This window comes from Natator depressus, chromosome 5, assembly GCF_965152275.1.
Source record: "Natator depressus isolate rNatDep1 chromosome 5, rNatDep2.hap1, whole genome shotgun sequence".
NCBI classification, from domain to species: domain Eukaryota; kingdom Metazoa; phylum Chordata; order Testudines; family Cheloniidae; genus Natator; species Natator depressus.
Genome location: NC_134238.1, coordinates 126,769,597 through 126,782,124, shown reverse-complemented (window position 1 = coordinate 126,782,124; position 12,528 = coordinate 126,769,597). Strand labels below are relative to the sequence as shown.

The window sequence follows — 12,528 nt, the reverse complement described above, 5'->3', positions numbered from 1 at the left end:
CCACCAAGTGCCAGTTGCCATGACGTCTGGCTGTCCAGCTGACCAAGGAGGCAATTTATAGCACTTTGAAGTGTGACCCTGTGATCCTGTAACTATTCCCTTCCAATTGCCTGTTGCTCCCGCTTGATACCTCTTATCTTGGTTTAGACAGTAAACTTAGGGGGCAGGAATAGTCTTAGGCCCAGATTTCTAATAGTATTTAGCTACTGCTTTGCAGAATGTTGCAATGCCTAGACACTTAGGAGCCAAAATGCCATTGACAGTCTATGGGAATTAGGCTCCCAAGTGTTTAAATCCCTTTTGAAAAGAGGATTTAGGGTCCTAAATCAGTTAGATATTGTAGCGCTGATTGCAGCAACACCTAAATACCTTTAAAAATCTGGACCTTAGTGTCTACAGTGCCAAGCCCAGCAAGCTCAGATTTTAAGTAAGACCCCCTCCCCACCCCCCCACCCCCCCGGTGCTACTACAATACAGTCTCTCAATTTACAGTACATACAACAAAGTGGCTGTCCTGAGCTGCACGTACCTTTGTCTAAAGTTAAAATACAATCAAATGAAAGCCAGCAGCTGCTCCTCACCCTCAAAACAAAAAACCAACCAACCAAAATCATTGAGCCCAAACAATACCTCTGCCCACAGATCATTAGTGATTATTGGGTGTGGGGCTGGACACCACCTATGCTAAATCCAAGGGGGGGTCACAACCTGCTATCATAAATGTCTGAAGCACCATTGTACTCACACCCTTTGCACTACTGCAATAATATGTGTACAAAATAAGCCTTGTGAGGTATCATATGAAAGCTAGTACGCTGCTGATTATTAATATCATTGCAAAATGCATCTGTTAATGTTATATGTGAAATTATGAATTCCCTCAGTAGGATATAACTAGAACATGTTTACAGCCAGCAGCCTAGCCCAGGTGATAAACAAGTCTGTCCTCGACAAAGGAATGTGGGTTTACCTTAATTTCCATATTAGCAATACACAGAGCCATCAAGCCAAACCAATGGGGTTTTGATGATCCTGAACTGGAGAGACAGAGAATTAACATGGCTCCTGGACCCCAGAGAGACACAGGAGACTGAATCCCCAGGAGGCCTTTCTGAGACATCACTTCAGAGATAAGGAACAGAGAGAGATTCCATCTTTATCCTTTACCTTAGGAGACAAAGAAACCACATGATTTGATCTCTGTGATGAGTCCTGGCCAGCAAAAGCTGGAAAGGCAACTGTGGATGAGAGAAACTGCCTTGAACAAAGACTGTATCTTGCTAGATTAAGTTTTAGACTTTTAGATTCATATTTTCACTTTTATTTGCTTGTAACCAGCTCTACCTTTATCTTGTTTATTTGGTATCACTTAATCAATGTTCTTTTGTTAATAAATTTGCTTTGCTTTCATTATAAATCATCAGTGCTGTGTAAGTTCAGTAAAGTGTGTGCTTCTAGGAAGCTAGCAAGTTGGAGTGTTTTACTGTCCCTGTAAAGGCAGCAAACACTACTTTCTCTATGAGTGCCTCTGCAGTAGGACAATTTTGGGGTGAGTTGAGGTCTGGAAAGATACTATGGTCAGTCTGCAAGGAGTAATCAGGTTGGGCAAAACCAGGGTGAAGCTGTGATGGGATCCCTGGGGTACAACCTGGAACTGTGGGACTGCTGTGCCCCTTAACTCTCCAGCCTGGGCTGTCTCTTTCAATGCTTTGTTAGTGACAAGCAGCAAACCTCTCCAGGTGCTGTCGTCACTTAGCTAAAAGCATGCAGGGAAATGCCCAGCTAAATTACATGAATGCTATCTCTAAGCCACACATGAACCATACACAGAGAAACACCAGCAAATCCCCCAAGCCTTGCACCCCAGAAATGTACAGTTTTACACTGCTCAAGACCTTCTCTTGAACAATGAAGGTTCATTAATTAGTTTGCCACTTTTTCAAAGAATAGTGGACAAGCACCAGCCTCTTAATCTGAGCAGATTCCCCATGAACTTTAGACAAACTCACTGGTAAAGATAAAACATTAAAATAAGCTTATTAACTACAGAAAGACAGATTTTAAGTGAGTATAAGTGGTAGGCGTAAACGTCAAAGACAGTTACCTAAGAAATAAAAAGTAAAAGCACAGTCTAAATCTGAAGCTCTATTAGACTAAGGAAGATTTGAATCAAAGAGCTTTTCCCAACCCACTGAATGTCACAAGTAGGTTACATATCTTAATACACCAGCTGAATTTCCTTCTCAGCCTGGGACCAATCTCCTCAGTTTGAAGTCTTTGTCTTCCCATCATTATTGTTGCCTTCAGTGTAGGTGGGGGAGAAGAGAAGTAGTCTCATGATGCCACTGTTCCTTATTTTATACTCTCAATTCCTGTCCAGGAAATATATTGGCCCAGATATGTCCTAATGGGCTTTGCTGAGTCCGAGTTGAGCAATCCCGTGGTGCCTGTGCAACTATCTCTTACAGAATTGTAAATCTCTTCTTTACAATTCCCCTGCTGGTCAATGGCTCGTGATGGTCACATAATGCCTGTTTGGGTGTGGGTCACCTCCTTTGTTGCCACTGGAGAACTAGCAGTGGGCGACTCCCAGACAAAAGGCAGATAGTGACCAAACCCCTTAGCGGCCTGGGTGAATCCCAAAACATCAGAGGTTTTGCACATTGTATCAGAGGTGTTGTCTACACAGATGTTTCACACTCCCAACGAGAGTCTTGTGAACTTCAGTGTCAGACAGTATCTCTTGGATTCTCTGGGAAGCCTTAGCTGTCTAGAGGTTTATAGATTAGCAGCACACTCCAGTGATTCTCATCTCTGATTTCTGATTAAATGGATGCCCTAAAATGATTTTGATTCAAGTGAGCTTTTGCTGCACTTGAACCCAGAAAAAATTAGTAGAATAGTTACTCCATCTCCTGATTTATCCTCCTTGGATCTGTGGCAGCATCTTCCGTCTGGATTTACTGCTACCACCGTGTCATCAGTACTTTGATGAAGCAGATGTATGTCTCAGATTAAGGTGGTGCTGGAAGACAATTTCAGAGCCCATTTTCAAAAAGAATTGGTCTATGAAATTTCAAGGAAAGTGAAATTGAGGCCTTCAAAACTACATTTTCACACAGTAACTTTTCACCTATACAGCTAGCTTTAACAGATTTGTAAAATGAAGTTAATAGCTGTGTAACAGGGATGTTAAGATTAACGTGTATATATATTGCTTTGAGATCCTCCACAGAATTTAAAGCCAGAAGAGACCATTAGATCATCTAGTCTGACTTCCTATACATCACAGGCCATTAAATTTCACCCATTTACCCAGTAACTTGTGCCTGACTAAAGTATATCTTCCAGAAAGGCACCCAGTCTTGATTTGAAGACATCAAGAGATGGAGAATCCACCACTTCCCTTGGTAGTGTGTTCTCATGGTTAATTACCCTCTCTGTTAAAACACTGTGCCTTATTTTTAATTTGCATTTGTCTGGCTTCAGCTTCTGGTTCTTATTATGCCTCTCTTTTCTAGATTAAAGAGCCCTATAGTACCTGGGATTTTCTCCCCATGAAGGTATTTATCTATTGTAATCAAGTCACATCTCAATCTTATTTCTGATGAGCAAAATAGATAGAGTTCCTTAAGTTTGTTAGGCATGTTCTCCAGCCCTCAGTTCACTTTGTGGCTTCTCTGCACCCTCTCCAGTTTTGCAATATCCTTTTAAATTTGTTGACACCAGAACTGGATGCAGTATTCTCACATTGGTCTCACAAATGCTGTATACAGAGGTAAAATCAACTCCCAACTGAGTACTCTGCTGTTTGTACCACTGCATTAGCCCCTCTTGTCACAGCATCACACTCAGAGCTCCTGTTGAGTTGCTTGTCCACTATGACCCCTGCATTCTTTTCAAAGTCACTGGGGTCCGGGATACAGTCCCCCTTCTATAGGTATGGCCTGCATTCCTTCTTCCTCAATATATATCCTGGCATTTGTCTGTATTAAAACAAATTATGTTTGAGTGGGCCCAGTTTACCAAGTGATCCAGATCACGCTATATGACTACCATGGCCTCCTCGTTATTTACCACTTGGTCAATCTTTGTGTTACCTACAAATTTTATCAGCAGTGATTTTATACTTACTTCTAGATCACTGATTTGAAGTTTGAATAGCCTCAGGTCTAGAACAGATGCAGAACCCCACAAGAAACACCCCCATTTACAGACTCCTCTTTGACAACTACTTTGAGATCTGTCAGTTAGCCAGTTTTTAATCCATATAATGTATGCTCTATTGATACTGTATAATGCTAACGTTGAATCAGAATATTATGGAGCACTAAGTCAAATGTCTGATCAAAAAAAACCCCACTACATTTATTACATCCACAAAGTTACTTTATCAACCAAACTTTTAATCTCAAAGAATAAAACCGGGTTTGTTTGACAAGACTTATTTTCCATAAAATCACATTGACTAGCAACTAATTATACTGCTATCCTTTAATTCTTCACTGATTCCTGTATTAGGTTTTCCATTATCTTCCCAGGATTGATGTCAGGGTAATAGGCCTGGGACACCTTGGAACATCCTGCTTGCCCTTTTTGAATACTGGCACATTAGTACTCTTCCAGTCTTCTGGAATTTCCTTGGTATTCCAATATTTATTAAAAATTAACACCATCAAGCCAGGGAGCTCCTAATCCAAATCTTTTAGGACTTGTAGGTGCCAGTTATCTCGGCCTGATGATTTAAAAATATTTATCCCTAGCAGATGTTGTCTAATGTCATCCTCAGTTACTAATAGATTGGAAAATACTTCATCATCCTCGTGTGATACAAGTATATCATCACGGTTCTTTCCAAAAACAGAACAGAAATATTTATTGAACATATCTACCTTTCCCCCAAACCTGATATACTTCAACTCTTTATTGTCCTTAGTCCCGCCAGCATTGGATTTTTCTCTGGTGTCTTTAGCTTCCTTTATCAAATTTCTACACTTCTGAACTTCTATTTTATATCCAGTGCTATTTCCCCTTTCTCCATTTGGTATATATTCCTTTCCCCACCCCACCCCCAAACTACTGCTTTCACTTTACACTGAACCAGTTTGGGCTTTTAGCCAAAGTTGTCTTCTTTCTTGATTGTGGACTCGTGGCTTTTTGGCCATCTAATAAACAAATCATTGAATGCAAAGCTATACAAATGCAGAGAATTATTTATTTTACTTTTTTAAATTTATTTTTTCTTAATCAGAAAAGAGTACTTACCACAAGCAACCTTAGCATCTGGATCAACTCTGATATGAGCATCAAGGACAGCATCGCTGATCTGATCACACTTTTTATCTAGACAAAAAGTAATATATTATTTAGTTGTTACCTGTAATAAATATTTTTAAAACATAATACAAACATGATCTCCAGAAGTATGGCATGTACTAAGAGCATCAGGTAGGCACCATAAAGAAGGAGATGCATAAACAGAATTTCCTTCTCAATGGAAATGAGAGTTCTAGTTTTTAAGTACCTGCCTAGATGCAAGTTTGGCACTAAATATACAGAAATGGATCTATGCCTTTACTTTCTCCTCCCCCTCCAGTCCACAACAGCAGAAACATCCCTGCCATCTCCCAGTACCCCAGGCCCCACAAGTTATAATGAGTCACCAGGAGGTGAAATATTCTTCTGTTAAAATGGTCTGAAAACTTAGTTTCAGGGAAAAACTCCACAACCACTGAAAAAGGTATTGAATCAAATGGTAGCTAAGCTTTGGGACAAGGACTATATTTTACTTTGTACAGTGTCTAGTACTCTAGGATACCCAATGCTGACTGGAGATTAACTTCTAGGCATTATCACTGTACAAATAACCTGGACAAAAAGGTGAGCTGTAACTAGATCAGAACTAGAAGAAAACATTAAAGAAAAATACTACACTAGATTGTTTATAAATATGTAATTTCTTAGAGCAGTGCATTGAGCATATGGAAGGACAGATTAGATCCAAAAATCTGTAGTTTGTGTCAGTAGAGACCTGATCCAATTAAGTTTGTTGAAAATTTTATTTTCAAACTTCCATTTAATGTGAAAAACAATTCCTCTCTTTTCAGAGCTCCTCTAAGGCAAGCAAATGTGGAATTTGTAGAGAAGATAAACAGACCGTGATGTGATTATAACCAGGTGTTGAGGTATGCAGCACTTACTATTCATAAGATAAAATTCTTTCCTTCCCTTCTTCATCTGCAAACAGGGCAGGGATTTAAGGAAATTAATTTCAACCAGAGGGTTTATGTGCTCCTAATATTTGGAGCAAAGCTAACAATTATGCACAGCAACGGTATTTTTTTCTGTGATAACAAAGCAGTGACTTAAGATTCAGAGGGTGAGTGCAACCTGCACCAAGGACTTAAAGTCAGGAGGCATTTGGACAGAGTACTATGCAAACAAAGAAGTATGTATTTATGCTGAAAAATCTCAACTTGACGTTTTAATGTTAACTTCTGGCTTTACTTTAATTACTAGAAACATAGGACCAGATTTTTAAAGGTTTTTAGGTGCCTAAACATGAAGATAGATGAGCAGTGGGGTTTCTCTAAAGCACCTAGGCACCCAAAGTCTATTGATGCTTCTGAAAAATACCATTAGGAACCTACTTGCATCTTTAAGCATCTAAATATCTTTAAAAATCTGGGCCTTTACTCACCACTACTCCCACACTCAAGTTCAAATTAAGAACAGACCAAAACGAAAAGGAAGAGCACGAAGAATTTGTGAGCCACATAAATATAGTGAAGCTTTGGTGTATAATTTTTATGTCCGCACTCACAGGCTTGTTATGTTGGTGCATATGAAGTACAAGTACATTTCAATTCAGTGAACAATCGTTCTGTGGTTGAGTGTTCGCATTCTGTAGCTGCAACAGGAAAGTGAATTTCAGTGCTAGTGTATTTTGATCTTTTCGTATTTGCTTTCCATGAATGATCTTGTCCTAACGCCTTAACAATGCAAATACTCATGAAAATCAAGTAAGTGTGACTGACTATTGATCAAAGGCTAATTATTTTCCTTTGCTAGTCAGTTGTAAAACTTACAATTTGCTATTTCCTACAAGGAAGTGCACTGGCATGGACTTCTGCACCTGTTCAGAGTCTTATTCAGACTCCATGCTAGTTTACTTACTTGTAGGATCAGAACCTTTGTCAGTTACATAAGTCAATCAGCCAGGGTGAGCTGGCGGACAAGAGATAATTGCTAAGAAGTTAATGAAGATATGACCAAATTTGAAAATGTTGTTATCTGACATCAATATGTGAAGGTGAAATTCACTCAATGAATTATTTGCCTCTTATCTGAAGAGATGAAAGAATGTTTTCTAGCTAGCAGCAGACTTTGTTCTTTCAGTATATTAGGTATCCTAAAATGCATTCTACATTGCTATGGAATGAAACAAGACAGATAGCAACACCAAAAACTCTGGGGGCCTCATGTTCCCCTCTCTTTATGCAGGAGGAGAGGAGCCAAGAGAGAAAGTAGACTGTAGGGAGCAGTGATCCACCCAGACCAGACCTACACCATCCCGGACCGCAGTATCTTTGATAACCTATTTCTGGTTGGGGATTTTTTGGAACTCGGGCCTAGAGACGGTCTGTCGTTCGCCCTCCTGTTCCTAGATCAGGAGAAGGCGTTTGACAGGGTGGACCACGGGTACCTCCTGAACACTTTGCAAGCGTTTGGCTTCGGACCCCAGTTTGTGGGTTTTCTCCGGGTGCCGTACACCTCCACAGAGTGTCTGGTTAAGCTCAACTGGACCCTGACCGAACCGGTCAGCTTCGGGTGAGGAGTATGGCGGGGTGCCCCCTCTCGGGCCAGCTGTACGCTCTCGCGATCAAGCCCTTCCTCTACCTCCTCCGCAGGAGATTGACAGGGTTGATGCTGTGGGAGCCGGAGCTGCGGCTGGTCCTGTCGGCGTATGCCGATGACGTGCTCCTCGTGGTCCAGGACTCGGGCAACTTGGAGTGGGTGGAGGCTTGCCAGGCCATCTATTCGGCAGCCTCCTCCACCCGGGTCAACTGGGTCAAGAGCTCTGGCTTGGCAATAGGAGATGGGCGGCGGGCAAGCTCCCTCCCACCCGCGCTTCAGACCATCCGGTGGAGCGCAGGTCCGCTGCTCTACCTCGGTGTTTACCTTTCTGCCACACATCCCTCTCCACCGGAGAACTGGGAAAATTTAGAGGGTGGGGTGATAGAGCGGCTCTGGAAATGGACGGGACTACTCCGATGTCTCTCCCTCCGTGGGAGAGCGCTGGTGCTTAATCAACTAGTCCTGTCCAAGCTCTGGTGCCGGCTCAACACCCTGGTCCCGGCCCCGGGTTTCCTGACCAACCTCCGGACATCGATTCTGGGGTTCTTTTGGTCAGGAATGCACTGGGCCCCTATAGGGGTTCTTCATCTACCCCTGAAGGAAGGAGGACAGGGCCTGAAGTGTCTACACACTCAGGTCTGCGTCTTCTGCCTCCAGGCCCTACAGAGGCTCCTCTATAGTGCAGGCAGTTCGGCATGGAGCATACTGGCGCACACCATCCTGCGCCGCATCCGAGGGCTCCAATATGACCGGCAGCTCTTTTATCTCCATCCGGGAGGTCTTCTGCAAGAACTCTCCGGGCTGCCGGTCTTCTACCAGGACCTCCTCCGGACTTGGAAACTGTTTTTAATGACCAGGTCCGTGGCAGCCACCGAGGGGGTAGATCTCCTCACGGAGCCCCTGCTACATAACACCCAACTCCGTGTGCAGGTGGCGGAGTCCCGCTCGGTGCGCCAGAGCTTGATCCTGGCAGAAGTCACGAGAGTCGGCGACCTCCTGGACTACGACCGGGGAGACTGGCTGGATCCCCTGACGTTTGCCCGGTGCATGGGGCTCTCCAGACCTCATACCCCCTGGCGCGTACTTCAGGAGGTGAAGGCCACTTTGCCGCCCGCTGCTCGAGCTTACCTCGATCGGGTCCTGCTCGAGGGCACGCCCCACCCACCCTCTACCCCAGGCCTGCCGGACCTTTTAATTGGACCCCTGCCCCGTAGACCCAATCGACCCCCTCGCCCCTTTACGGCGAGCCGGCTGCATGAACTGCAGCCGGTACACTTCCAAACCATGCCAAGGAAACATCTATACACACTCATGCTTCATGCCCTCACCCTAGTGTCCCACCCCAACACAAAGTGGCGAGACCTTCTGCCACCTTTGGAGGGTGAGCAGCCCCGGTGGGCCAGCCTATATTCCACCTTGGTTCCGAGGCCCGTCGGGGACATCAGTTGGCGGCTCCTTCACGGAGCTGTGAGCACGGGCACATACTTGGCGCGGTTCAACCCCATCCCAGATACCTGTCCCTTTTGCGGTGTGAGGGAAACCCTGGCGCATGTATATTTGGAGTGCGCCAGGCTGCAGCCCCTGTTCCAGCTCCTCACAAATCTTTTATTACGTTTTAGGTTGCATTTTTCCCTCTCACCTTTTTATTTATGCACTCCCCATCCGTGGCCTCACAAAGTCGCGGGATCTCCTAGTTAACCTCCTCCTGGCCCTGGCCATCTATAAAGCCAGAGAGAGGAGGTTGGCCGATGGAGTTTCCTGTGACTGTAGGGCCGTTTTCCGATCCTCGGTCCGTTCATGTATCCGGGCGGAGTTCCTCTGGGCGGCGTCCACCAACTCCCTTGATGCTTTTGAGGAGCGGTGGGCGCTGTCCAAGGCTCTCTGCTCGGTGTCCCCGTCCAGCTCCCTTTGTTTTGACCCTTTGATTGGGGGAGAGAGTAAGGGACCCCAGCCCCAGCCATTGCTGCTGCGGACACCACCACCTTAGAGGGGTCCTTTCACACGTGGGTGCACGTGGCCCCCCCCCCCCGGGTTGTCCACCCCACAGCCTGCCCCTTTTGTTGGGTGCTTTCAGAGGAGGGAATTGTTAGTGACACTCGGGCGTGGCGCCTGGTAACTCGAGGGGGTGGCAGACCTTGAGAGTCGATGAAGCCCCTCACTCTGGACCACCAGGTAACTCGGAAGGGTGGAAGACCACGAGAGTCGAGGAAGCCCCCCACTCTGGGCCCAGGCAAGCTTGAACACTTCCCTCCCCTGAAGCTAATGAGGAAACAATTGTGATCGGTTGCTGTGTTACACATTGCATATGCTGTTGTTTTGTTTTGTAAGTGTGTTATGCAAATAAAAAAACCCACCTTTTTTGCTTCCAAAAAAAAAAATTACTCTCCTGTAGCCATCTGGCCTGACCTGTCACATATTCCCCTCTCTGCTCAACACTACGGGGTTGGGCAACTTGGGACGTCAGGCAGTGTACTCGTGACAAGCCATCTGCATTGCCATGGTGGCTTTCACCCCGGTGTTGTATGGTGAATTGGAAAGGTTGTAGGAACAGGAACCATCTGGTCACCCTTGCGTTCTTCTCTTTATTTCGCTGCATCCACTGGAGGGGTGCATGGTCGGTCACAAGAGTAAACCGTCATCCCAGAAGGTAATAATGTAGTGTTTCCATGGCCCATTTCACAGCTAGGCACTCTCTTTTGCTTAAAAAAAAAATTACTCTCCTGTAGCCATCTAGCCCGACCGTGTCACAGTATATAAAATCTCCCCACTGTATTTTCTACTGCATGCATCCGATGAAGTGAGCTGTAGCTCACAAAAGCTTATGCTCAAATAAATTTGTTAGTCTTTCAAAAGCCTTTTGTGTTTGATGCACTCTTCTCCCACTGACTTCAATGGGAGTTTTAGCAATAACTTCAATAGGAACAGAGTTAGGCCAGTGCTGGGTGCTTTGCACATCCCTACCCCAACTTTAGGTCCTATTCTTTCCTCTAAAATGGGCACAAATGATATAAAGTGAAACATTTGGAGAGTGTAAAGAGGCAGCATGCAGATTTTTTTGTCATGTAAGCATGAGAGGAAAATAGACTTTTCTCTTTGATTAGTATAGTGTCCAAACGCTGTGTTTTGCTTTAATGATGAATTTTATAGAACAATATTCTGTATTTGGGAGAGAAAAAAAAAACCTTTTAAAATTATAAACACTTTTATTCTTTTTCTAATAATCTACAGATGGTAAGTGATGCCCCTTACCAATATTGTATTTGAGTCACTGGCAGAGTGAGAAATGAGATAATTAAAAGGTCACAATATACTAGGTTATTCTGGGGTCACTGGGAAAGACAACTGGCTGAGTATCAGCAATCCCTCAACAATGGGACTGTGACAAAGTGGGGATTTTCCCTTGTTATGTTGTATGTGAGCCTTACTGTTGAGCCTATGTGAGTTTTACTGTTTTGTATGAATACTGTGTGTGCCTCAGTTTCCCTGTGTGCTGCACCAATGCCTAGGCGATGGGATAAGGGTGTGTGGCTGAGACCCTGTAACCTGAGACCCAGGAGGAGGATGCGACCAGGTGACACTTTGCCTGGGAAGCGAAACAAAGACCAGGAGGAGGAGCAGCGGGGGGTATCTAAGGTCGGGTCACTGGAAGCTGAGCAGTCTGCTTGAGGGGGACTGGAACGGGGAGTCCTGGGTGTCTGGCCCAGGATTCCTCCAAGATGGACTTGGCTGAAAGTTACTGATTTCTGGGCTAACAAGTTCTGTTCTACGCTGTGTTCCTGTCAACTAATAAACCTTCCGTTTTATGCTGGTTGAGAGTCACTGCTGACTGTGGAGTTGGGGTGCAGGGCCCTCTGGCTTTCCCAGGAGCCCCGCCCGGGTGGACTCGCTGCGGGAAGCGCACAGTGTGGAAGGGGATGATGAATGCTCTGAGGTCAGACCCAGGAAGTTTGAAGCTGTGTAAGCTTCTTGCCCTGGCGACAGTATGCTCAGAGAGAGGAGGCTCCCCGAGAGTCCTGACTGGCTTCATTCAGAACAGTTCCAGAACATCGGACCTATGACTCTGTGACAGGGACTAAAAGCAGTGCCCTGCCTCAGAGGTTCTTAAACTTGTTGATGCTTAGGCCAGATCTGAAAAGGTGTCTGGTAGACCATCTCCCCTCCCATTCTGACCATGCAGACCAAGACCACCATCTTCCTTCCTACTTGCAATCCTACAATACCCCTATAGCAATTTCAGCAATTGTTTATACAGACAAATACTATTTGGAAAGCATAGCATTAAAGATAATTAAGGTGACTGAAGAAGCTCAGTCCTCTTTGAAATGGTGACTGTACTTTGGCTAATTTCATTACGTGTATTGCAGTAATACATGCAGGCCCCAACCAGGGATGAAGGCCCCATTATGCTAGGTGCTTTGCACATGGAATAAGAGTGAGTCCCTGCCCCAAAGAGCTTAGAGATAAGATTTTCAGGAATTACTAGTGACTTTTGATGCCCCAATTTTTGGGTGCGCTGCCTGAGACACTTTAAAGGGACCTGTTTTAGACAGCAGGTGCTCACTCTCTGAAACACAAGCCTGTAAGGTGTCTCAAGTAGAGCACCTACAAATGGAGGCACCAAAAATTACTCTGAAAATCTTGGTCTATTGTTGGAGCTATCAGGGGGTGGTA

At 44.7% G+C, this 12,528-nt stretch overlaps 1 pseudogene; it reads right to left on the bottom strand.

Annotated features, from left to right (window-relative positions):
* The window catches only part of LOC141988013 (S-adenosylmethionine synthase-like), a 39,581-nt pseudogene extending 27,322 nt beyond the window's left edge, over positions 1 to 12,259 (bottom strand).
* Between the last annotated feature and the right edge of the window lie 269 nt (positions 12,260 to 12,528).